This window comes from Mesoplodon mirus (assembly GCF_964341445.2).
Source record: "Mesoplodon mirus genome assembly, chromosome: 15".
Classification (NCBI taxonomy): Eukaryota; Metazoa; Chordata; class Mammalia; order Artiodactyla; family Ziphiidae; genus Mesoplodon; species Mesoplodon mirus.
Genome location: NC_138991.1, coordinates 13,476,869 through 13,499,885, shown reverse-complemented (window position 1 = coordinate 13,499,885; position 23,017 = coordinate 13,476,869). Strand labels below are relative to the sequence as shown.

Sequence of the window (23,017 nt, the reverse complement as noted above, 5' to 3'; positions counted from 1 at the left end):
CCACTTAAAAAAAATTTAAAGAACCTGGCCTTTTTCCTGTTGACTAGCAATCTTTGGAGGCTTCTTTATATATATCATCAAAAGTTGTTTTCATTAGTGCTCATGGTTTCTCATTTAAGAATATAGGTGGCCACATAAAAACTTGTACCAACTGTTCATAATAACAGTATGTATATTCATAGTTTGGAAACAACCTAAATGTCCATCAAGTGATGAATGGATGAATAAAGTATATCTATATAATGAAGTATTATTCAGAAATAAAAAGAAATGAAGTACTGATAAATGCTACAACATGGATGAGCTTTTCGGCTAAGCCAGTCACAAAGGACTAGATGTTGTATGATTCCACTTGCATGAACTGTCCAGAATAGGTAAATCCATAGAGACAGAAAGTACAGTAGATTAGTGGTTGTCTAGGGTGGGGATGCGAAAGAGGTTTTGTAAGGTGGGGGGAATGGGAGGCTTAGGGGAGTGACAGCTAAGGGGTATTGGGTTTCTTTTCACAATAATTAAAATGTTCGAAAATTGATTGTGGTGACAATTGTATGACTCTGGATGTACTAAAAGCCATTGAATTGTATACCTTAAGTGTATGATATGTGAATTATATCTTAATGAAGCTGTTAAAGAATGTAGCTGATGTATTGAGGAATACTAAGAGTTCTATGATGCCATAAAGGAATTTTACGGGAAAATACGATTACTTTTCTCATGACACTGACCTCAGAAGGTGTGCTGTCTACCTCAAAGTTTTCTGAGTTTCAACAATAACATGTTAATTAAACTCACCTCAATTTTTTGAAAGCCTTATCCAGTCTTTGTTAGAGTAAGTAGTCAACCTGTAATTATAGGGTTAACATTAATTCCAGCACCATATCTTCTTCATTTGTCAAGAAAGATTATATCAAAAAGACTTAATTCTTTAAAAAAAGAATTCAAAATTATACCCAGACCCATCCACACTTTTCTATTTGTACATTAAATATTTGTGAGTTACTTATGGATATTTTACAGCAGTACACCCAGAAATCAATTTTTGCTCTCAAGTTTATAAGAGCAATTAAAAATTACTAAGAAAGCCATAATTTTGGTGGATCTGCTGTCTTGGGCTAATGAAGTGCTTTGGTTTTAAGTGGAAAAGCCAAAGTTATTTTACTTGAGATAATCTGACCACACTTAGTCCCTCACTCCTTTTTTATTTTCTTTTTAGGTTTTAAACTTTTAAGAGATTCCTTCTATGTAAAGAAGATTGATTACTAGTGATATATTTAAAATGTGGAGGTCACTAGTTTTATGATGATATATAGGAGAATATCAGTGCATTTATAATTTTGAAAGCTTAAATAGTTTGAATGTTGGTGAAACAGCATACTTCTAGAAGATAATATTTTTTTAGCATAGGTCACATGCTATACAGAGATGCTTTTAAAAGAAAATTCCTATTGATAGTTTTGTTCTGTTATTAAAGTAAAAAATTGATGGTTAAGCTGGTTTGCTTTTAAGGATGAAGCTTTCAGAATATGTAGAGAAAACTGTTCAAGTTGTAACATCCGTCTTTGGCACGAACAACAAACTATCTAAACTGATGTACTAATCTAATCACTGTTTTTTCCCCCGCTCTTGGTAAAAATGGATGGACATAAGGTTGTAGTAATTGTTCATAGTCATGGTTCGTTAAAAGGACAGTTTTATTAGACTTGGAAAATACAGACATAAAAAATCATCAGATTGGTAATAATGTAGCTCTTGTAGTACTTAATTTTGTAACTTAGTTAAGAAATATAATTGGCCTAAATATCAGCTCAACGATCCAAAAATACAAATAATCCTCTTTATATCACTGTCGTAAATGGCCCTATCTCTCATGTGCCAAACTCTTAGAGTAATTACTTTCTTATGACTCTTTCTTTTCAAAAACTGTTTTAAAAAGAATATGTTTTGGAATCTGTGTAATATTTAACATATAAAGCCTGCATTATTTTGAAGTTGATATTGAAAACCTCTAAACTTCTGACCTTGAATAGAATTTTCTATGCGTAACCATTACGTGCAGCTGGTGGATTCAAAATTGCCTTTTCTGGTACTCTGCTTTGTGAAAAATAGTATGTATTGGACATGAGTGCATGACAGCTGACATTTATCAAGGATAACAGGCTTACTCATTTTCACATTTTAAAGTGACTTTGAAAGCTTTGCATGTGCACACATGTTCCACATATGTTCCTAAGATTTAAGTATATTTTCCATCATGTATCATTTTTTAATGAGCTTCATATATTAAGCTTATATGATGTGAGTCCACAATCATCTAAAGATCAGAAGTATAGGTTATTTAATTCACTTCCATAGAATTTTATCTTGCATAGTTGAACAATCATTACAAGTAAAAATGTACCTAATTATTCCAGGTAGGACTCTTGTTACATAATGTGTGATTTGTCGTTTCTTTCATTCCCTTACTCTAAAATTTGGCTCTAATGTAGAAAACTGAATCACAGAAATTAATTTTTTTCTATATCAACTGCTAGCATATTATTCTTCTGTTTAAAAAGATTTTTATAGAGCTAGTTATTTTATTTTACTGGAGGGTGACCATAAACAGAATTGGAATTGAATAATTTTTAGTCTTGGTTCTTAACCTTTTAAAGTTTTCTTTAAAATGAGATCATGATAATAATTTAAAAAGAATTCTAGCATAGAGCTACAAACTTCCTAATGTGTTGGCAAGTTTGTTAATTAAAATAACACCTTTTATGGTTGGAATAGGTTTCAGATTCTGCAACCCTTCGATATATTGATATGCAGATCACAGTGACTTGCTGCAAGGTAACAGGAGACATGCTTTGACTTCAGAAGATAAATTGGCCATGCACAGCTGTAATCTACTGTCTTTTCATTTCCAGACATGATTTAGTAGTATAAGGCCTTTGATTCCTAGGCCCTGGGAAGTAAGTTGAAATTTAATTTTTTTGTGTGTATGAGAGTTTTTACTTCAGCTTTTGATGAGCCTGTTTTGTGGTGTGAAGGTATCATGTAAATTGTAGATGTTTCATTACTTAAATAACTCCCAATTCCATTTGAAGTATAAGAAGCCCGAGTTCCATCCCTTTCCATTTTCCTTCTGGCAGTTGAAAAGGAAGCCATTTTATTAAGAATGATGAATAGTGAATGCAATTTTAAATTTAGGCTAGTTAAATTGCCAGTGTCTTTATATTTTAAAAAATTGCAGAGGAATTAATCATCAGTTTTAACGTGATTTTTCAAAGAAGAAATTGTCCTTAAGCACTTGTGACCCAAGTGTCCTTTATAGTAAAAGATACTGTTTCTACAAATTCTTTTGACAGAGAAATGTACAATATCAGAGAAGTTTAAGGAAAATATTTGAAATGTTTATGTAAGAACAGCTTAAGACCACTACCAAAACTGTATTTGTAGATCTTAGCATCTTTGACAATTCAGTGCTTCTCAAAAGACATCTCTTTAATCTCCTTTTAGGTCCCAAGGTTTAGATTTTCTTAAGTTTATTCAGCTAATATTGGAGTTGGAAAACACACATTGTTTCCTGATTTTATTTGGGTTGTAGACATAGTTATTTAAAAAATTCTCTTTTTAGAATAACTTTGTTTCTGTCTGTAAATCATAAGATTCTTGAGGGAGCCATTTTTCAAGTCTACTATTTGCCCACGACTGAGGTTTTTTGTTATTTTTTCGGTGTGTGGTTTTTTAGATTCTTTCAGCAACCTTGTAAAGGTGATGGTATATCCCCTTTTTACTTCACTGTGCTGCATTCTGGTTGGCTTCATCAGTTTTATTTTCCAGTTCGCTGATATTGTGTGTGTGTGTGTGTTGTGTCCAGTCTAGGAATTAATCCCATCTACTGAGTTTTGTTTCGGATATGGGTTTAAGTATCCCATGCTAACCACATCTATTCAGAGTTCAGATATTTGGTGCTCAGATAATGGGCAATACCATCTTTTTTTGTACTTAATAATTTATGAAGTTTTATAATTCATTATTTTCACATTATATTTCTTTATATGTATGTTTTCATGGCTGTTGATTTTTTATCTCATTAAGGATTGTAAACATTTATTTATTTTAAAAAATAATCTCTATTTTTAAATTAATTAATTTTTGGCTGCTTTGGGTCTTCATTGCTGTGCACGGGCTTTCTCTAGTTGCGGTGAGCAGGGGCTACTCTTTGTTGCAGTGTGCGGGCTTCTCTTGTTGCAGAGCATGGGCTCTAGGCATGTGGGCTTCAGTAGTTGCAGCACGCAGGCTCAGTAGTTGTGACTCGTGGGCTCTACAGGGCAAGCTCAGTAGTTGTGGCGCACGGGCTTAGTTGCTCCGCGGCATGTGGGATCTTCCCGGACCAGGGCACGAACCCGTGTCCCCTGCACTGGCAGGCGGATACTTAACCACTGGGCCACCAGGTAAGTCCTGTAAACATTTATTTTAAACTTACTTCAAGATTTCATTTTATTGGGTGGCGAAGCCATCTTTTGGAATCGATGCATTTCTTGGTCATCTTTCTTAGTCCAGTTTTTAAATCCACTTGGGAATTTTAGCCTACAATTTGCATCTTGAGTGGGAAATTTTCTTTTTGTTTTTTTTGGTGCCCTTCATGTGTCCCCCTCTCCCTGCCCCAGGCAATCCTAGCTTATTTTTGTTGCCTTCACAAACCATATCCACCATACCTTCAGTCTACGTTCAGGATTCTGTTCTGAGGTACTATTGCAATATCAGAGCTATGTGTCACCCAGGTTTTGTATGTACAGATTTTCTTTGATTTACGATGGGGGTTACATCCCAGTGAACCCATTGTAAGTTAAAATGGGCTGCAACTGCCACTGCCAGTATTATGAGAGGGTATTATACTGCATATTGCTAGCTGGGAAAAGATCAAAATTCAGAATTCGAAGTAGGGTTTGACTGAATGCATATCGCTTTTGCACTGTTGTAAAGTTGAAAAATTGTAAGTTGAACCTTTGTAAGTTGGGGACCAACTGTGTAACCCTTTCCTTTTTCTTCCACAACTACAGGTAACAGTTTGATATAATCAGTTATCTAGATAGCTGTTGATAGAGCTCTTTTTCATCTCTCAGAAATTTTTTGTTTGGTTTCTACCTATGAGCCTTGCTTTTGATTCTGTTACGTTGCACATGATTTGATTTCCTGAGTGTCTTTGCTAGTTTCTAATGCTAGAGTTCAGTAGGTTCATAGAGTCATCAACTCATTGCTGTATGCTTGCTCTGTGTCTTGCTCCGTAGATGTATTTGTTATGTTTGAGCATGGCTGTGTCTTTCACGATTAAAAAAAATACATATTTTGTCATTATTTAGAGCAAGGGGGGAGAGTGTGGTTGGTTGAAAGCAATAGTCCACTAAATCACCTTATCAGGAAGTCCTTTGTTCTTCTGATCTCACAACACGGCTTATTTATTTAGGCCTGCATATAGTAGATACTGGATTCTTTATTAAATGAGTGTGTAGGGGATCTGGGAGAAACCACACCAGTTTCAAACCCTCAGTCCTTACCTTAATCTAAGGCAGTGGTTCTCAGTGTGGTTTGTGAACCCTTGAGAGTCCCTGAGAACCTTTTATGGAGTCCACAGAGTTAAAATTATTTCCGGAATAATATATTTTCTGTTTTCATCCTGTTGATGTTTGCACTGATGGTACAAAAGCAGTGATGCATAAAACTGCTGGTGTCTTAGCATGAATCAAGGCAGTGGGACTACCAGACTGTACTAGTAGTCATTGCATTCTTCACTGCCCTGCACTCAGACTTAAAGGAAAAAACAAAAACAAAACCCCCCACAAAACCCCACTCGTTTCTCAATTAGGATTGTCCTTGATGAAGGAGCAAAATTTGCTCATTTCATTAAATCTTGACCTTTGAGTACTATATATATATATATATATATATATATTTTTTTTTTTTTTTTTTTTTTTTTCCCGGTACGCGGGCCTCTCACTGTTGTGGCCTCTCCCGTTGCGGAGCACAGGCTCCGGACGCGCAGGCTCAGCGGCCATGGCTCACGGGCCCAGCCGCTCCGCGGCATGTGGGATCTTCCCGGACCGGGGCACGAACCTGTGTCCCCTGCATCGGCAGGCGGACTCTCAACCACTGTGCCACCAGGGAAGCCCTGAGTACTGTATTTTTAACATTTTGTCTGGCGAGAATGGAAAATATGCAGAAAACACTTCTGCCTACCAAAGTATGATGGTTGTCTTGGGGAAAAGCACTTGTGTGGTTGGCTTGTGTACTGAACAGGCCACTTTTTTCATAGAATATCATTTTTACTTGAAAGAATGACTAACAAACTGTAGTTATTGGAACTTGGGTATTTGGCAGAAAGTTTCTTGAAATTGAGCAAGGTAAACCTATCACTTCAAGAAAAACATCCAAGAGTATTTGTTGACAGTGATAAAATTGGAGTTTTCAAGTAAAAATTATCATGTTAATTTTGAATCTGTCACCATGAGTGTGACAGCTTCTCAGTACTTAAAGACTTTATGAATGAGATGGGTGGTGATATATTTATTTATTTTTGGCTGTGTTGGGTCTTCATTGCTGCGTGCAGACTATCTGTAGCTGTGGCGAGCAGGGGCTATTCTTTGTTGCGGTGCGCAGGCTTCTCATTGTGGTGGCTTCTCTTGTTGCAGAGCACAGGCTGTAGGTGCACGGTCTTCAGTAGTTGTGCGCGGGCTCAGTAGTTGTGGCGCGCAGCCTCTAGAGCGCAGGCTCAATAGTTGTGGCGCATGGGCTTAGTTGCTCTGTGGCATGTGGGACCTTCCTGGAACAGGGCTCGAACCCGTGTCCCCTGCCTTGGCAGGCAGATTCTTAACCATTGCGCCACCAGAGAAGTCCCTGGAGTTTTTGATATTGTATAATGTATCAGTATTTGAAAATCTGCTTAATCAGTGAACTAGTATTACCCAAATGACAATGTTTGATGTTACAAAATCATGCATGGGTTAAAGATTTTTTTCAGAGTGTAAGTTTGTGTATTTTAATGTAATAGTATGAAAGTTCATTGATAGGGTTTCAGATTTCACTTTGCAGCTAATCTTTAAGAAAATACCGCTTGTCCTTGAATGCCAGGGGTTGCTGGCAATGCCAGAAGCTAGGAGAGGGTGGAGCAGTTCTCCCCTGGAGCCTTCAGAAAGAGTATGGCCCTTTCGGCACCTTCATTTTGGACATTGAGCCTCCAGAACTTCGAGAGAATATCTGTTGTTTGTGGTAATTTGTTATAGTAGTCACAGGAAAGTAATACAGTAGCCAAACCTGAGTAAAGGGTATTTAGGGTATGCCATCTACTGTTATGTGTTTTGCAACGTTTTGTAAGTTTGAAAGTATTTTCAAATAAAAACTGAAAGTACCACTTGTCGTTTTAGCACGATATCAAGGAAAATTATTTATAATTAATTGTTAAAGGCTATTGAAATAGTCCTTCCTTTTACAAGTACGTGTATCTATGAGGCTGAATTCTCTTCATGTGTTTCAATCAATATGAAGTATGGCAGCGGATTGAATGGTGTCGTTGGTAAGAGGATCCATCTGTCTTCTATTAAAATCACACATAAGGTTTGTAAAAATGTGAAACAATGCCACTTCTCATGGAATTGTTTTGTTTCAGGTTATTTTTCATAAAATTGTTTATGTTAACATATAATGGACTTATTTTTAAATGAATTAATATGTCAAATGTTCTAAGTTTTAATTTCTAATACAGTAAATATTGATAGATAATAACCCACAAAACCAAAGCTTTTTAGAGTTGCTAGTTTTTAAAAGATAAAGAAATCCTGATATCAAAAAGGTTGAGAACTACTGACCTAGTGAATTTGGTTGGAACTGTAGCAGCCTTTGACTTAAACCATCTCTTTTGGTAGTAAGAACCAGATTGACTGTAGGAGGTTAGGACTTTGAGTAGCTATATGACATGGTGTGCTATGTCTGGTACTCGGTTGTTCCTGCTTTTAAATTACAGATCAGCCATTAATTTTCAGTGGAGACCTTTTATAGCACAAAATACAATTTGTGATTCTACATGTACTAGTTTGTTGATTCCTGGCACTGGGTCATCAGCTTGTTGAAGGCAAAACACACACACACAGAGAGACACAAACTAACAAACAAAACCTCAAAACAAACAAAAAACAAGCAAACAACAACAACAAAAACCTTGACTCTTTTGATCAATATTTCATCCCAGGTGTATTGGTGTAGGGAATGAGATCTCCTTTGTCTGTGTGGACATCACCCAGGCTGCCTAAGAGTGACTAACTAAAAAAAAAAAAAAACAAAAAAACTTTCCCCCCTCCACAGTTTTATTGAGAAATAATTGACATATGTCACTGAAAAAGTTTAAGGGGTATAGCACGATGGTTTGATTTACGTATATTGTGAAATGATCACCACTATAGGTTCAGCTAACATCCATCATCTCATATAGATACAATAAAAAGGAAAGAAAGAAGAAAGGAAAAAACATTTCCTCCTTGTGATGAGAACCCTTCGGATTCACTCTTTTAACAGCTTCCCTGTATATCATACAGCAGTGTTAACCATAGGAGTACATTACACCCCTATTACTTTGTGACCACTCTCAAGACACTTGCTGAAGTGGGTTTTTGTTTTTGTTTTTGTTTCGGGGGGAGGGCAGCTAGTTATATTACTTTTTTTTTTTTAGTTGAGTTGTTTTACGATGTTGTGTTAGTTTCTACTGTACAGTGGAGTTCCCTGTGCTATACAGCGGGTTCTCATTAGTTATCTATTTTATACATATTAGTGTATATATGTCAATCCCAATCTCCCAGTTCATCTCCCCCGCTTCCACCCTTGGCGTCCATACGTTTGTTCTCTACATCTGTGTCTCTACTTTTGCCTTGCAAACCAGTTCATCTGTACCATTTTTCTAGATTCCGCATATATGGGTTAATATACGATATTTGTTTTTCTCTTTCTGACTTACTTCACTCTGTATGACAGTCTCTGGGTCCATCCACGTCTCTGAAAATGACCCAATCTTGTTCCTTTTTATGGCTGAGTAATATTCCATTGTATGTACCACATCTTCTTTATCCATTTGTCTGTCAGTGGGCATTTAGGTTGCTTCCCTGACCAGGCTATTGTAAATAGTGCTGCAGTGAACATTGGGGTGCATGTGTCTCTCTGAATTATGGTTTTCTCTGGGTATATGCCCAGTAGTGGGATTGCTGTGTCATATTGTAGTTCTATTGTTAGTTTTTTAAGGAACCTCCATACTCTTCTCCATAGTGGCTGTATCAGTTTACATTCCCTGGGTTTTGGTTTTAACCAGTTTAGTTGTATGAATGGTTTTTTTTTTTTTTTTTTTTTTGCGGTACGCGGGCCTCTCACCGTTGTGGCCTCTCCCGTCGCGGAGCACAGGCTCCGGATGCACAGGCTCAGCGGCCATGGCTCACGGGCCCAGCCACTCCGCGGCATATGGGATCCTCCCAGACGGGGGCACGAACCCGTATCCCCTGCATCGGCAGGCGGACTCTCAACCACTGCGCCACCAGGGAGGCCCGTATGAATGGTTTTTATAAGAGTTCATAATTAAATTTTTGCCTCAAGTGTTCTCTTATGATAATGAGGTGCCCCCAGCTTTATTTACTCCACATGCACAGGCAGGTTTGTGAGGTACACAGAGGAGCTCTTTAAAGTCATGAGTCATGGAACTGACCTTTGAACAGAAAGAAAAAAAAAAAACACGCTAGGTTTTATTTTAGATTATTTGCATGATGATCTTTTCATCCTGTTCCTCAGTAGTTTATAGTCTCGCTTGCTGCAGATTTCTTCCCTTGAACAATCATTACAAGATTTTTAGCTCCACGTAGTATAGTAGCTATATTTTGGAGGGGAATAGGGAGGCAGTTGAAGTTAAATTTAGACTTTGATACTTTTCAACCTTGATGTTAGGAGTGCATTCTTTTTTTTTTTTTTTTTTTTTTTTTTTTGCGGTACGCGGGCCTCTCCATTGAGGAGCGCAGGCTCAGCGGCTGTGGCTCATGGGCCTAGCTGCTCCCCGGCATGTGGGATCTTCCCGGACCAGGGCACGAACCCGTGTCCCCTGCATCGGCAGGCGGACTCTCAACCACTGTGCCACCAGGGAAGCCCAGGAGTGCATTCTTATTATCTTTATGGACTTTGATATATATGCTCTCATTTGCTATTTGTATTATTGTCATCCTGAAGTCAGTAATGACTTTTGGAGATTTATTTGAAGAGATAGCTTCTGTCATCAGACATAACTTCTAGGGATATGGAAGCATTATTTTTAAAAAAGGATTCTTTTGAATTTAAGGTTATTTAGGCTAGGAGTGGAATTATAATTATCGAAGGGTAACAAGCTGTGAGGTCAGAAAAAGAAAAAAGACAATGGAAACATCGAGGACTGAGCACAGACTAGCCTGCAGTCTGCACGATGACCTGTTCAGGAAGCCTCATGAGTCAGACTTGCCATGCTGTGTTGCTAGCGTAAGAGACCATCTGCCTCAGCCTCTTTGCTTTTAGAGAAGGAAATCTAGCTAAGATGTGTTTTTCCTTTGATATATCTTTTTCTCTCTTTTTCCACCTTCAGTACCTTTTCTTTGAAAAATTAATTCAAAGTGCTTCATCAGCTTTATATTTCTACATTGTCAATTTTTGAGACGTTAGTGTAGCTTCTTTATGCTTTTGATATTGGTCGACAGGGCTAACTTCAGTACTGTAGGGGAGGTGTCTTGTTACTTCAAGCTTTTTACTCTGCAGGCACTGCATTTTAGGAATACCTGTCTTGTAGTTGACCCATGGTTACCATTCCCTGTATCATTCATTACTTGGTTAGTGCTCCTTCCTAGAGCAGCTTTGCAGCTCTCAGTCATTTGGTTACCAGGTGGCTAATGGCATTCAGCTCTTTAGTTTTAACATTTCTTAAAATTTCTTTTTTCTCCGAGGCAAATAGAAATAATGGATTAGGAGAGAATGGGGCACATGCTGTGATCATCTCTCATTTGTATCTTTATTGCTTATTAATTAAATTTATATCAGATTTTATTTCTGCTCTGTGCACATACTCCTAACTCCCCACTGCTTATCTTAATCCAGAGCTTTACCACTTACCTCAAGGGGTTTGAACACTTTCTCTCTCCTCCCTCCCTCCCTCTCTCCCTTTCCTGCTTATGTTTTCATTATGTGCCAAGGGACAACCTTAGGTATAAATAATACTTTTGATGTAGAGATATTTACGTCTGTCCAAGAAAAATTAAACCACAAATCCAGAAATAAAAAAAGATATAAAAAAGAACCAGCACTGTTTGCTTTACCTAGCACCTTTGAAAGTACTTGGATAACCTCTTCAGGATCTTCTAAAAGGTGCCAACTTATTCTGTAATTATACCTGTTTATCTTAAGGACACAGACATCTATGACAATAGTTTTATTCTATTTTCATGGCTTTATGTTAGCTACTAACTGCCACTCACCACACTGTTTCAGTGGGAAAATGTTTTAAATTCCAGTCAGCTCTCTGTATGCTGAAGATAGCCTGAATAGTTCTGGCTAATTTATTTGTCTGAAGCTTTTTAATTTGTTGCTGTATGGTATATTTGTAACTTTGTTTTTCAAATGAGAGCAAAATTGATGTTGCTGTGAACATACATCTTTGTTCTTGGTATCGTGTACCTCAGGGATCACCATTATTCCCTGTTCCAGTTGCTTGCTTTGTATTGCTTTTCATTCTCACAATAAGCATAAGAATAGGTGAGATGTGATTATTCCCAGTTTTTACAGGTGATAAGCTTTTTATAGGTGACAAGTTTGATTCTAACAAAGCCCCGTTGTCTTTTTTATTGTATCATAGTACATCAGCCGTGAAGGATTCAAACCCTTGAGTTTTATTTTGATAGATACCTTGAAGCCACCATATTTTTTGGAATGGGAATATCCAAGTGAAAAATGACATGTCAGAAGGAAGCAGAACTGTTCTACAAGGTATTTAGCCCCTTCCCCCCAATCTTCTCTATATTTTAGGAATATTGTAGTTGGTCAAAAGTACATCTAATGGGATGGGAAGGAAAAGGAGAACTGGAGTTGGGAAAAGGAACAAGGGGAATGCTGGTAGTAGGAGTGAAAAGAGAGAGGAAGGAGTTTGTAATGAAAGTCTCTTACAAGTTTTTATTATGGTTTAGAGCTTATAGCGTAGAAAGTAGAAACAGAAAAGTGTACAAGAGTAGAGTGTAGTGTGTAAAATGTTGTAATAAACTATGGAAAATGCATTAGGATAAAGAAGGGACAACTTTTTCTAATTGGAGAGTTGGGAATGGTCTCACCAGAGGTCACAGCCGAGTTTGATCTTGAAGGGTGACTGGGTATTCTAGTGTTCCAGGTAAAAGCGGGATGAAGGGGAGATCTAAGAAGAAATAAATGACTTAAGGTTACATGCAAATAGGAAATGTTTCCATGAATGTCTTTTGTCAAAATCTCTTTTAGCACAAGCCACTTGGGTAGTGGAGGTGGTGGTGAGGAAGAAGTACAACTAGATAGCATGTTGTTCAGGAATGAAGCCAAAATGAGGTTTACGAATTTGGGGTTTAGGTCTGTTCCTGTGAATGAGAGAGATTCAGCGTGTTACATTGTAAGAGTCACTGTAACCTTTAAAACAGCTAAAGAATTACCCAGCTAGTTAGTATGCTGTCAGGAGAGGGTGATTTGATTTCAGCGGAATGGCTTGCTTAACTCCCTCTGCACAGTGTGTATTTGTGAACTTCAACTCTGTTGCTCATGTAGAGGTTGAGAAGTCTCTTGGCGACAAGCTTCCAGTTGTAGCTAACACTTGCCTCGGCTAATTGGTATGCCCAGTTCTGGTACTAGAACCTCTGGGGAGTTTGTGTTTGAGTTCAGTGGTGTCATCAGGCTTAAACCGGAGCATAAATGTAAAGGGGCTTTGGGGTCATCCTGTTGATTGAGAATGAAAAGGCAAGACATACAACAGGAGAAGAGAGAATGAAACCTTGTGGATGAAATAGCTGTTAATTCACGTTTGGATGCTTCTCAGCTCAACTTATGTATTAAAAATAAGATATTTTATTGCTCCCTGCTAGCCCTTTTCCAAATTTGCAGACATTATTAACTAAAGATAGAGGAAAAGAATGACCAGGACCTGAGATTTACACTATTTTCTGGCATATGTCTACACCAAGGTAGTTTATTGTAGATACTGTTTATATGCATTTTCTCTGTTTTTAAAAAACTGTATGCTGGTAGGTTTCCTATCAGCTGTGCCTTCATTTTAACACTTACCAAATAATGTTGTTATAATTGTATGTTCCTCTCTTCTGCTTGCCTGAGAGTTCTAGCAATGTGTGGTGTCATTTATCTCTCTTTCCTGGTCCTCAAATGGTCTGGGCGTGCAAATGTTTGAACGGAAATGGAATTAAATTTAAAAACTGGATTGCATTAGGTGGTTCATACTTTATCCTACTAAACATGGCAGGTTATCAGCAATACAACAAAAGGATATTGCAAGTTAGCTTTTATTTGAAACTACCCCCCCGCCCCCGGCCTTGTTTCCTTTCAGTTCTTATCCTCTATACCAGGGTTGAATTAAAACATAAAGGTAGGAGATACTCACTGGAAGAGTCATCTGGCTGGTGAGGAAATGTCCATAGTGGCTCCATGTTCATGGACTTTTCTCTTCCCCTGCCTCTTCTTGTCCCCTAAACACACACAGGTTCTATTTTGTTTCCTTTTTTTGCTCCATGGTGCTGGTTCTCTTGGAGCTGCACAGAAGATTGAAATAAACCTCTCATTTTATATTTTGGAAAATATAATCTTGTAGGATTAAGCCTAACTGGTGATGACTATATACTAAAATTGTCTTTTGAGTAAGAGCATCAATTTGCAACTTGTATTTTGGGTAGTTCGTTTATGTATGGATGTCTCATAAATCTTTCCCGAGGGTAATTTTTTTTCTAATTGGCTTTGATCAGCCTCTGATTTTACATAATGCTTCAAGCAGTTTTTGGTAAATCAGTTCAAATCCACAGTTGTATGAAAATTTCCTTAAGTTACTGGGATTCTCAGGAGACACCCAGAAATACTCCCTAATTGGCGTATTTAATCATACCTTGTATAAATCAGGCAAACAAGACTGATGAATAAACTGAATTACTGGTGGGATATTCAAAAGTTCTTGGCTCCAGCATTTAATCTTAGAAAACCCAAGAATGAAAATATTTGACAGATTATTTTGGGTATAGTTCATGTTTTTCTGATCTAAGTTTCCTTCTTGCCATGTAAGCCACTAACTGTTGGTTTCAATTGGAAATAAAGGTCATGGTTAATAGTAGACCACCTCAAAGGGCCATTTATCTGGTGACCTGTAGAGTAATGGTTGGTTTTTAGGAGCTTGAGGGGAATAGCAGCATTAGTACCTGCTGAGCTGGAGCACCTCCTTGCCTCTGACCCTAACACTACATGCCCCTAAACCCTGCATGTAACAGCTTCTCAGTGTTCTTACTGATGAGCTGAGAAATTTTCTGGTTAATTGGTTGGAAATGGTGTGACTCAACAGTATACGTGGTTTATTTATTTTTTTGGGGGGGGGGTGGATAAAATGCCCAAGGAACATTTGGTACATATTTTGTTGGTTATAAAGTCTGAAAATATTATAATCCCAGCTCTGCCATCTAGTATCTGTGTGTGATCTAGATACTTCTTTATCTGTAAAATGAGAGTAATATATTGGAGAGTCGTGAGAAATTATACAGAATATGTGATATGCCCAGCACTTTACTGCCACAAAAGTTATCTGTCCCCTTCCCTCTCCCTTATTAATTTAGGAAAATAAAATATTTTAGTTGGTCTTCAGGCCATTTGAGATTTACTGGGTAGCTTATCTCCTCCGCATTTTGGCATGGCATGGCTTTTCTTAGGGTCCCCCCCCGCCCCCCTGCCAATAACTTCTTGCTCACCTGATGGATACTAGCATTGTTGATTGATATCTCTTCCTTTTGGACAGGGAGTACTTCCTGTATCTTTGTCCATCTGGCTAGTTTGTTGTACATAATCAAGATTTCCCATCCTGTCTTAACTGTGAATAACCAAAGGGAAAGCTAGTTAATGCTGCTAAGCCACATATCATCATTTTCATGGCTTTTGAGCTGGCGGATATAATTCTTTGTTGCTTTTAGAGTTAAAGAATGTTCATTTTCTAGCAGTTTATTGTATTCTGTGCACGTCTAAGCTTAAACCTGTACCACAGCATGATTGTTTTATGTAGAAAGCCCTATAGTATTTATAGAGAAATTTTATCCAATTGCTGTACTGTAAGATCCTTGCTCATTTTAAATCTGATTTATCATGAATCTGCTTACGACTTTTCCAAATAATACAGAAATAGGTAGCATTATATTTTGAGAGCATTGAATTTATTGTAAATTGCTATTATTCTGTATTAAAGTAGTTGTATAGAATATGTGGCTTAAATGTAATCTTAAAGTGTGCATTGTCATATTAATATATTTAAGTAGTATAGCATAGAACTTTTAAGTAGAAACATTTTATACAAGGAAAATAATTGTAAAAATGGCTCAAGGATCTAGACAGTCGAGTTCACATTGAAGGATAGAATACATTTTGGGTCTTTGGATTGGATTCACCTGGAAGTGTGGTTGAGGTGTATCTCCAGTTTAACAATCAGTTGGGGGACATCTCTTCATTAGCAATGCAAATTAAAACTACAATGAAGTATCGCTTCACACTGGTCAGAATGGCCATTATCAAAAGAGCTAGAAACAATAAATGCTGGAAAGGGTGTGGTGAAAAGGGAACCCTCCTACACTGTTGTTGGGAATGTAAATTGATACAACCACTATGGAGAACAGTATGGAGGTTCCTTAAAAAACTGAAAATAGAACTACCATACGACCCAGCAATCCCAGTATTGGGGATATACCCTGAGAAAACCATAATTCAGAAAGAGACATGCACCACAGTGTTCATTGCAGCTCTATTTACAATAGCCAGGACATGGAACCAGCCTAAATGCCCATCGACAGATGAGTGGATAAAGAAGATGTGGTACATATATACAATGGAATATTACTCAGCCTTAAAAAGAAATGAAATTAAGTTATTTGTAGTGAGGTGGATGGACCTAGAGTCTGTCATACAGAGTGAAGTAAGTCAGAAAGAAAAACAAATACTGTATGCTAACGCATATATATATAGAATCTTTTAAAAAAATGGTACTGATGAACCTAGTTGCAGGGCAGGAACCTAGCTGCAGGGCAGGAATAAAGAGGTAGACATAGAGAATGGACTTGATGACATCGGGTGGGAGGGCGAAGCTGGCGCAAAGTGAGAGTAGCATCGACGTATATACGCTACGGAATGTAAAATAGTTGACTGGTGAGAAGCAGCAGCATAGCACAGGGAGATCAGCTCGGTGCTTTGTGATGACCTAGAGGGGTGGGATAGGGAGGATGGGAGGGAGGCTCAAGAGGGAAGAGATATGGGGACATGTGTATGCATATGGCTGATTCGCTTTGTTGTGCAACAGAAACTAACATGGTATTGTGAAGCAATTATACTCCAATAAAGATGTAGAAAAAAAATGTGCACACACACACAAAAATACATGTATGCACCTCACTATTGGATAAGAGTACAGGTTGCCCAGGGTTAGGGCAGGTATATATCGTGGTCCTAATTTCTTTTCTACTCAACTGTGTAGATGATAATTTTTTTTTTTTTTTTTTTTTTTGCTGTACGTGGGCCTCTCACTGTTGTGGCCTCTCCCGTTGCGGAGCACAGGCTCCGGACGCACAGGCCCAGCGGCCATGGCTCACGGGCCCAGCCTCTCCGCGGCATGTGGGATCTTCCCAGACCGGGGCACGAACCCGTATCCCCTGCATGATGATAATTTTTAATTGTAAGGAATCAGAATTTAGAAGGGGCTCAATATTAATAGACTGTTCTTGTAGTCAGAGATACTGGGAGACTCTTGTGCTTTATTATTTCCCATTTGAATATGGATTTTACCAATTCCATATATTTTCCAAATTAGATGGGTTGTAATTTAAGATGTAAAAATGGAAGCTGTACAGTTACTGATCTGTGTTTCTTAACCTTTTGAACTTCTTGCAGGGGTGGAATTGATCTACTCATGGGCCTGGTACATGTTCCGTCCCCCTCTCCCACCCTAATTCTTGACCAGTGACTGAAAATGGTCTAGATTTAGTGTATATATGCTAAGCATTTACCTTTCATACCTTCAAAAGAATAATTTACCAAACTAGATAATATATCCCCCCAGATAAATATAGTTTGAGTCTGGCTGCGCCAGTGAGTAGACAACAGACTTGGCAAGTAAAACAAATGCTATTTATAATTTTTTTTTTTTTTTTTGCGGTACACGGGCCTCTCACTGTTGTGGCATCTACCGCTGCGGAGCACTGGGTTTGGACGCGCAGGCTCAGTGGCCATGGCTCACGGGCCCAGCCGCTCCGCGGCATGTGGGATCTTCCTGGACCAGGGCACGAACCTGTGTCCCCTGCATCGGCAGGCGGACTCTCAACCACTGCGCCACCAGGGAAGCCCTATTTATAATTTTTTATGTTCGTAACTAATATTAATGCCAAATAAATATAAAACTGTACATAAAGAGTTTGTCATAGTCATCTGTGCTCAGGAATTATTATATTATTGTATATGCCGAAACTATTTTTTTGGGAGTGCGGGAAATGCTTCTGTTTATTATTTCTAATGTTGAACATTTTCTTCAGCCAAATGAAATTTAAAGGATGTATTTATTCTACTTTGATTTTTTTGTTATACAGTATTTTGTCATTCAAACTTGGACATCATGTGGTTTTTTAGGCATGGTACAGTGATTGTAGTACCAAGGTTTGTCCCTATCAAGAACTAGAAAAAGAAATCTGTCAAACCTGTTCCTAAAAAAAAAATAGAATGTGAAAATTATTTTATATCTTAAATAGTTATATTGATATCTTCATGTTTGAGTAAACACCACTACCGTGGTTTTATTTTTTATTTTTCTATTTTTAAAATATGTATTTATTTATTTATTTTGGCTGTGCTGGGTCTTAGTTGTGGCACGTGGGATCTTTAGTTGCAGCATGCGAACTCGTAGTTGCAGCATGCGTGTGGGATCTAGTTCCCCGACCAGGGATCGAACCTGGGCCCCCTGCATTGGGAGCGTGGATTCTTACCCAGTGGACCTACCAGGGAAGTCCCACTACTGTGGTTTTAAATTAGGATCTTGCATTGGTACGTTTCTGGATAATTACCTCCGTTACTAGAGATCATTGGACTCTGTGAAAGAGTAAACCTTGGTAGCATGTAGACTTCACAGTCATGTGCACGTTATAGCTTGTTGTTTTGCCACATCAAGAGAAGGAGCCACATGTGTATTTGGACATAGGTAGACATATTTAGGTTTCTCTTATATGCACATAAACATTGACTTAACATGAATGACATGTATGCATTTCTGGTTTACATGATAATTGTGATTATTTTTTCATACTAAGATTGTCATGGTTTTGATTCTCTATTGATGTAATTTATGTCTGTAAAATTCATTTCAGTGACATCCTATATCAACGATAGTAAAAATTTTTAAAGTTTAAAGTAACCTTTGAACTTTTATAGAAATCAGAATGGAGGAAAATCTATTTTATAAAATATGACTTGATAAGTTGAATGTTCCATTTACTCGGTACTTTTCAAGGCATACTTATTGATCACCTCTTATATGCTAGGCACCTTAAACTGTACTGGAGATTCAGCTCATGTGTAACAGCAAAGTAAGGGAATAATACTGAGAACATAGAATAAATTACGTCTTTCAAATTAAATGCTGTTATCCACTAAAGAGTTCATTACTCAGTTTTGAGGATTCAGCTTGTGTTTAACGTCAAAGTAAGGAAATAATATCTAGAATGTGGAGTAAATTATATTTTTAAAATAAAATGCTATTATTCACTGGATGGTTGGCCACTCAATTTAAAAATAACCTTTGAATGAAACAAATATGAAACTAATTGTATTGAGTCGTGGCTACTCTATTTCTGTTTTTTTAAACTAATTTTTATTGGAGTATAGTTGCTTTACAATGTTCTATTTCTGTTCTTAAGGAATCACTTTTTCTTTTTAAATATGAAAATTGGAAATCAAAACTGAACATACTTTTTTAAAAAAATAGATCTTTATTGGAGTATAATTGCTTCACAATACTGTGTTAGTTTCTATTGTACAGCAAAGTGAACCAGCCATATGCAGATGAATTTTTTAAGTGGTAACTTGAGAGCACTGCTGCCTTTAAACTTCCTTTGTAGGAAACAAGTGTCAATACGTTGTAGCTTCTTTTTAGGCAAAGTTATAATACCAATTCACACAAACCAATGTTTCTCAATCTGGGGGTGGGGGAGGTTCCTCCCCACCCCCAGGGGTCATTTGGCAGTGTCTGGATACTTTTGGTTGTGGGGAGGGGTGGTGTGCTACTGGCAGCGAGTGGGTACAGACCAGGGATGCTGTTCATCACCCTATGATACACAGGAAAGTCCCTACAACGAAGAATTATCAGTCAAAAATGTCAATACTGCTGAGGTACAAAGAAACTGGCCTGTATCTAGACAGCTGGTATCAAATACAACATAATTCTGCCAAGTACAGGTTACTTAAGAAAATAGTGCGATTAATTTGATGCTTAAAACCCACTTTTGAAATCACTGGAATAAAACTCAACATTTAAACGTTAGTTCATTAGTTCATGTCTTTTATTAACCAATATACAATCACTTGTGTTCTGGTTTGTTGAAACAATAGGTCAGACAACATTTGCCACAATAATGTCTGTCAAAGTGACTGGCCATAAAAACTCCAGCACCACATTCATCTGAAGGGCACTCCTGACTAAGGTGACTGATTTTGCCATTCTCATCCACCTTATAGTATTTCAGGACAGCCAGCGTAACCTTCTTTCTCTTATGCTTGTTCTTGGGAGTGTTGTAAGACTTCTTCCTTAGCACCACCACAAAGTGTCAGCACAAGATGAAGAGTGGACTCCTTTTGAATGTTGTAGTCAGGCAAAGTACGTCCATCTTCCAGTTGCTTGCCAGCAAAGATCGGTCTTTGCTGGTCAGGAGGAATTACTTCCTTGTTCTGGATCTTGGCCTTTACGTTTTCTATTGTTTCCGAGGGTTCGACCTCGAGAGTGATGGTCTTCCCCATCAGGGTCTTCACGAAAATCTGCATATTGGCCGTGGTGCCACCGCAGATGGCGGATCTGAAAAGATGAACATACTTTTAACTTTATTTGGAAATAATTTTAAAGTTAAAGCAAAGTTGCAAGAGAAAGAATAGTACAAAGAATTTTAAAATTTCTGCCCAGCTGAGATTCAACCAGTGTCAACAATTTGCTGGCCTCCTTTCTTTTCTCTTCTTCCCTTCCCTTTCCCTCCTCTTCTCCTGTTACTCACTCACTCACTTGTATGTAATCCACCCCCCCCAAACATTGGAGGGTTCTTTGTGTACATGATGGCTTTTTTGTCCTAAATACTAAGAATAGGGGTAGTCTCTTAAATAACCACAGTACAGAAATAAACTTCAGTAAATTTAACATTGGTAAAATACTTTTATCTGTTCATATTCTGAATTTTGTTAGTTGATCCAATAGTGTCGTTTATAGCATTTTCCCCCTCTAGTACAGGATCCAGTGTAAGATCAAATATTGCATTTAATTGTCATTTCTCTTTAGCTTCCTTTAATCTGGAATACTTAAAAGACTTTGTCTTTTATGACATTGTCTTTTTTTTTTTTTTTTTTTTTTGGCGGTACGCGGGCCTCTCACTGTTGTGGCCTCTCCCGTTGCGGAGCACAGGCTCCGGAAGCGCAGGCTCAGCGTCCATGGCTCACGGGCCCAGCCACTCCGCGGCATGTGGGATCTTCCCGGACCGGGGCACGAACCCGCATCCCCTGCATCGGCAGGCGGACTCTCAACCACTGCGCCACCAGGGAAGCCCGACATTGTCATTTTTGAAGAATATAGTATTGTGTGGCATTGTGGGATCCGATTACACTTTATTTATTTAGTTATTTATTTTATTTATTTATTTTTTGCTGTACGTGGGCCTCTCACTGTCGTGGCCTCTCCCGTTGCGGAGCACAGGCTCCGGACGCGCAGGCTCAGCAGCCATGGCTCACGGGCCCAGCCACTCCGCGGCATGTGGGATCTTCCCGGACCGGGGCACGAACCCGTGTCCCCTGCATCGGCAGGCAGACTCTCAACCACTGCGCCACCAGGGAAGCCCCTACACTTTATTTTTAAATTTTATTTTATTTTTAAAAATTTATTTGGTTGCATTGGGTCTTAGTTGTGGCAAGCGGGCTCCTTGGAGTTGTGGCAGGGAGGCTCCTTAGTTGCGGCTCCAGGGCTCTTTGTTTGTAGCACATGGGCTCCTTAGTTGTGGCACACTGGCTCCTTAGTTGTGGCATGCAAACTCTTAGTTGTAGCATGCATGTGGGATTTAGTTCCCTGACCAGGGATGGAACCTGGGCCCCCTGCATTGGGAGCGCAGTCTTATCCATTGCGCCACCAGGGAAGTCCCCATGGTTACACTTTAAAATCATGACATTAAGCCACATTAGTGGGGGCTTCCTTGATGGTGCAGTGGTTAAGAATCCGCCTGCCAGTGCAGGGGACACGGGTTCCAGCCCTGGTCTAGGAAGAACCCACATGCTGCGGAGCAACTAAGCCCGTGCACCACAGCTACTGAGCCTGCGCTCTAGAGCCCGCAAGGCACAACTACCGAAGCCCACGCGCCTAGAGCCCGTGCTCCGCAACAAGAGAAGCCACTGCAGTGAGACGACGGTGCACCGCAACGAAGAAGGGTAGCCCCTGCTCGCCACAACCAGAGAAAGCCTGTGCACAGCAGTGAAGACCCAACACAGCCAAAAATAAATAAATAAATAAACAAACAAATAAATAAGCAAGTCACATTAGTGAAAGTTATTTTAAGTTATTTTCTCTTTTATTTTAACTTACGTTGTGAGAAAAAAACCACACCAAGTTCTTAAAACGTATCAGCTTTTCAGCCTTTACATTTTACTATCAAAATTATTGGTAGAATAAATTTCGTTAGTGTTTAATTCATACCTGGAACATCTGAAAGATGATAATGTAATCTAAAACTTCAGATTTTGATTTTTTAAAGCTACATATTTTAAGTTTGATCAGGATCTTGTGTAAAATTTTGCATTTCTATTTGTCTCTCATCCTGGCAGTATTGTGCCACCTAGTGGAAATTTATGTCCTTCAATGTATGTCTCAGACTAGATGGAATGCAAGATGCATTTTAACAAATGAAGAAAAAGTAGTTTGGAGTGTTTCAACTTCTCCGTTGACTTGGAATTCTTTATAGCAATGATTGTCTTTGTAAACAAGAGTTTAAGACAAATAAAATTCTTGTTAAGTGAAGGCTTAGTAGATGTCTTAAAATTATGAGCCACTGAGTATTAAAATCTGCTCTTTTTTCAACAAGAAATAGCCTACATTTATTTTCTTTATCAATGCATTGTTAACTAAGGCATATTATATTTCCATCGGTTAGTATTGAAATAATCGTTGTTCTGTGGATCTTGTCAGAATCCTCCCACCTGGAGTTTTATTGTTGTACATCTAATTTGTAAGCAGGATGTCTTGGAGTTTACATGTTATTTATACAATCTCAGTTTAGTTTGAAGTAGCAGAAGAAAAACACATTGGATGATAGATACTAAAGAAATGGTCTAAGGAAAAAATGTGCTACCTTGAAAATAGCCTGAAAATAATTTAGATATTTATCATTTGAAGACTTCTTAGCAACTGACAAGATAACATCTTATTTGTGTGTAAATAAAATTTAGGATTTTATCAGTTGGAGAGTTGACAGTCTCTTTTTCTTACTAACTATGCAGAAGATGCCTTGTTCTTTGTGAG

The 23,017-nt window shown here is 38.2% G+C and overlaps 1 protein-coding gene and 1 pseudogene across 6 annotated transcripts in view; one reads left to right on the top strand and one right to left on the bottom strand.

Annotated features, from left to right (window-relative positions):
• Positions 1–23,017, top strand: part of NCOA3 (nuclear receptor coactivator 3) — a 126,500-nt gene that overhangs the window by 73,828 nt on the left and 29,655 nt on the right. The window contains exon 3 of one of the 5 annotated variants that reach the window (XM_082643890.1): positions 11,922–12,006. The exons of the other annotated variants lie outside the window; for them this stretch is intronic. The gene's annotated coding sequence lies outside the window, so the exon portion shown is untranslated. The remainder of the gene's footprint in view (positions 1–11,921; positions 12,007–23,017) is intronic. 5 annotated transcript variants of the gene reach the window in all.
• On the bottom strand, positions 19,402–20,318 carry LOC309817202 (ubiquitin-ribosomal protein eS31 fusion protein-like; annotated as a pseudogene). The gene has a single exon. The product of its transcript is annotated as a ubiquitin-ribosomal protein eS31 fusion protein-like (transcript).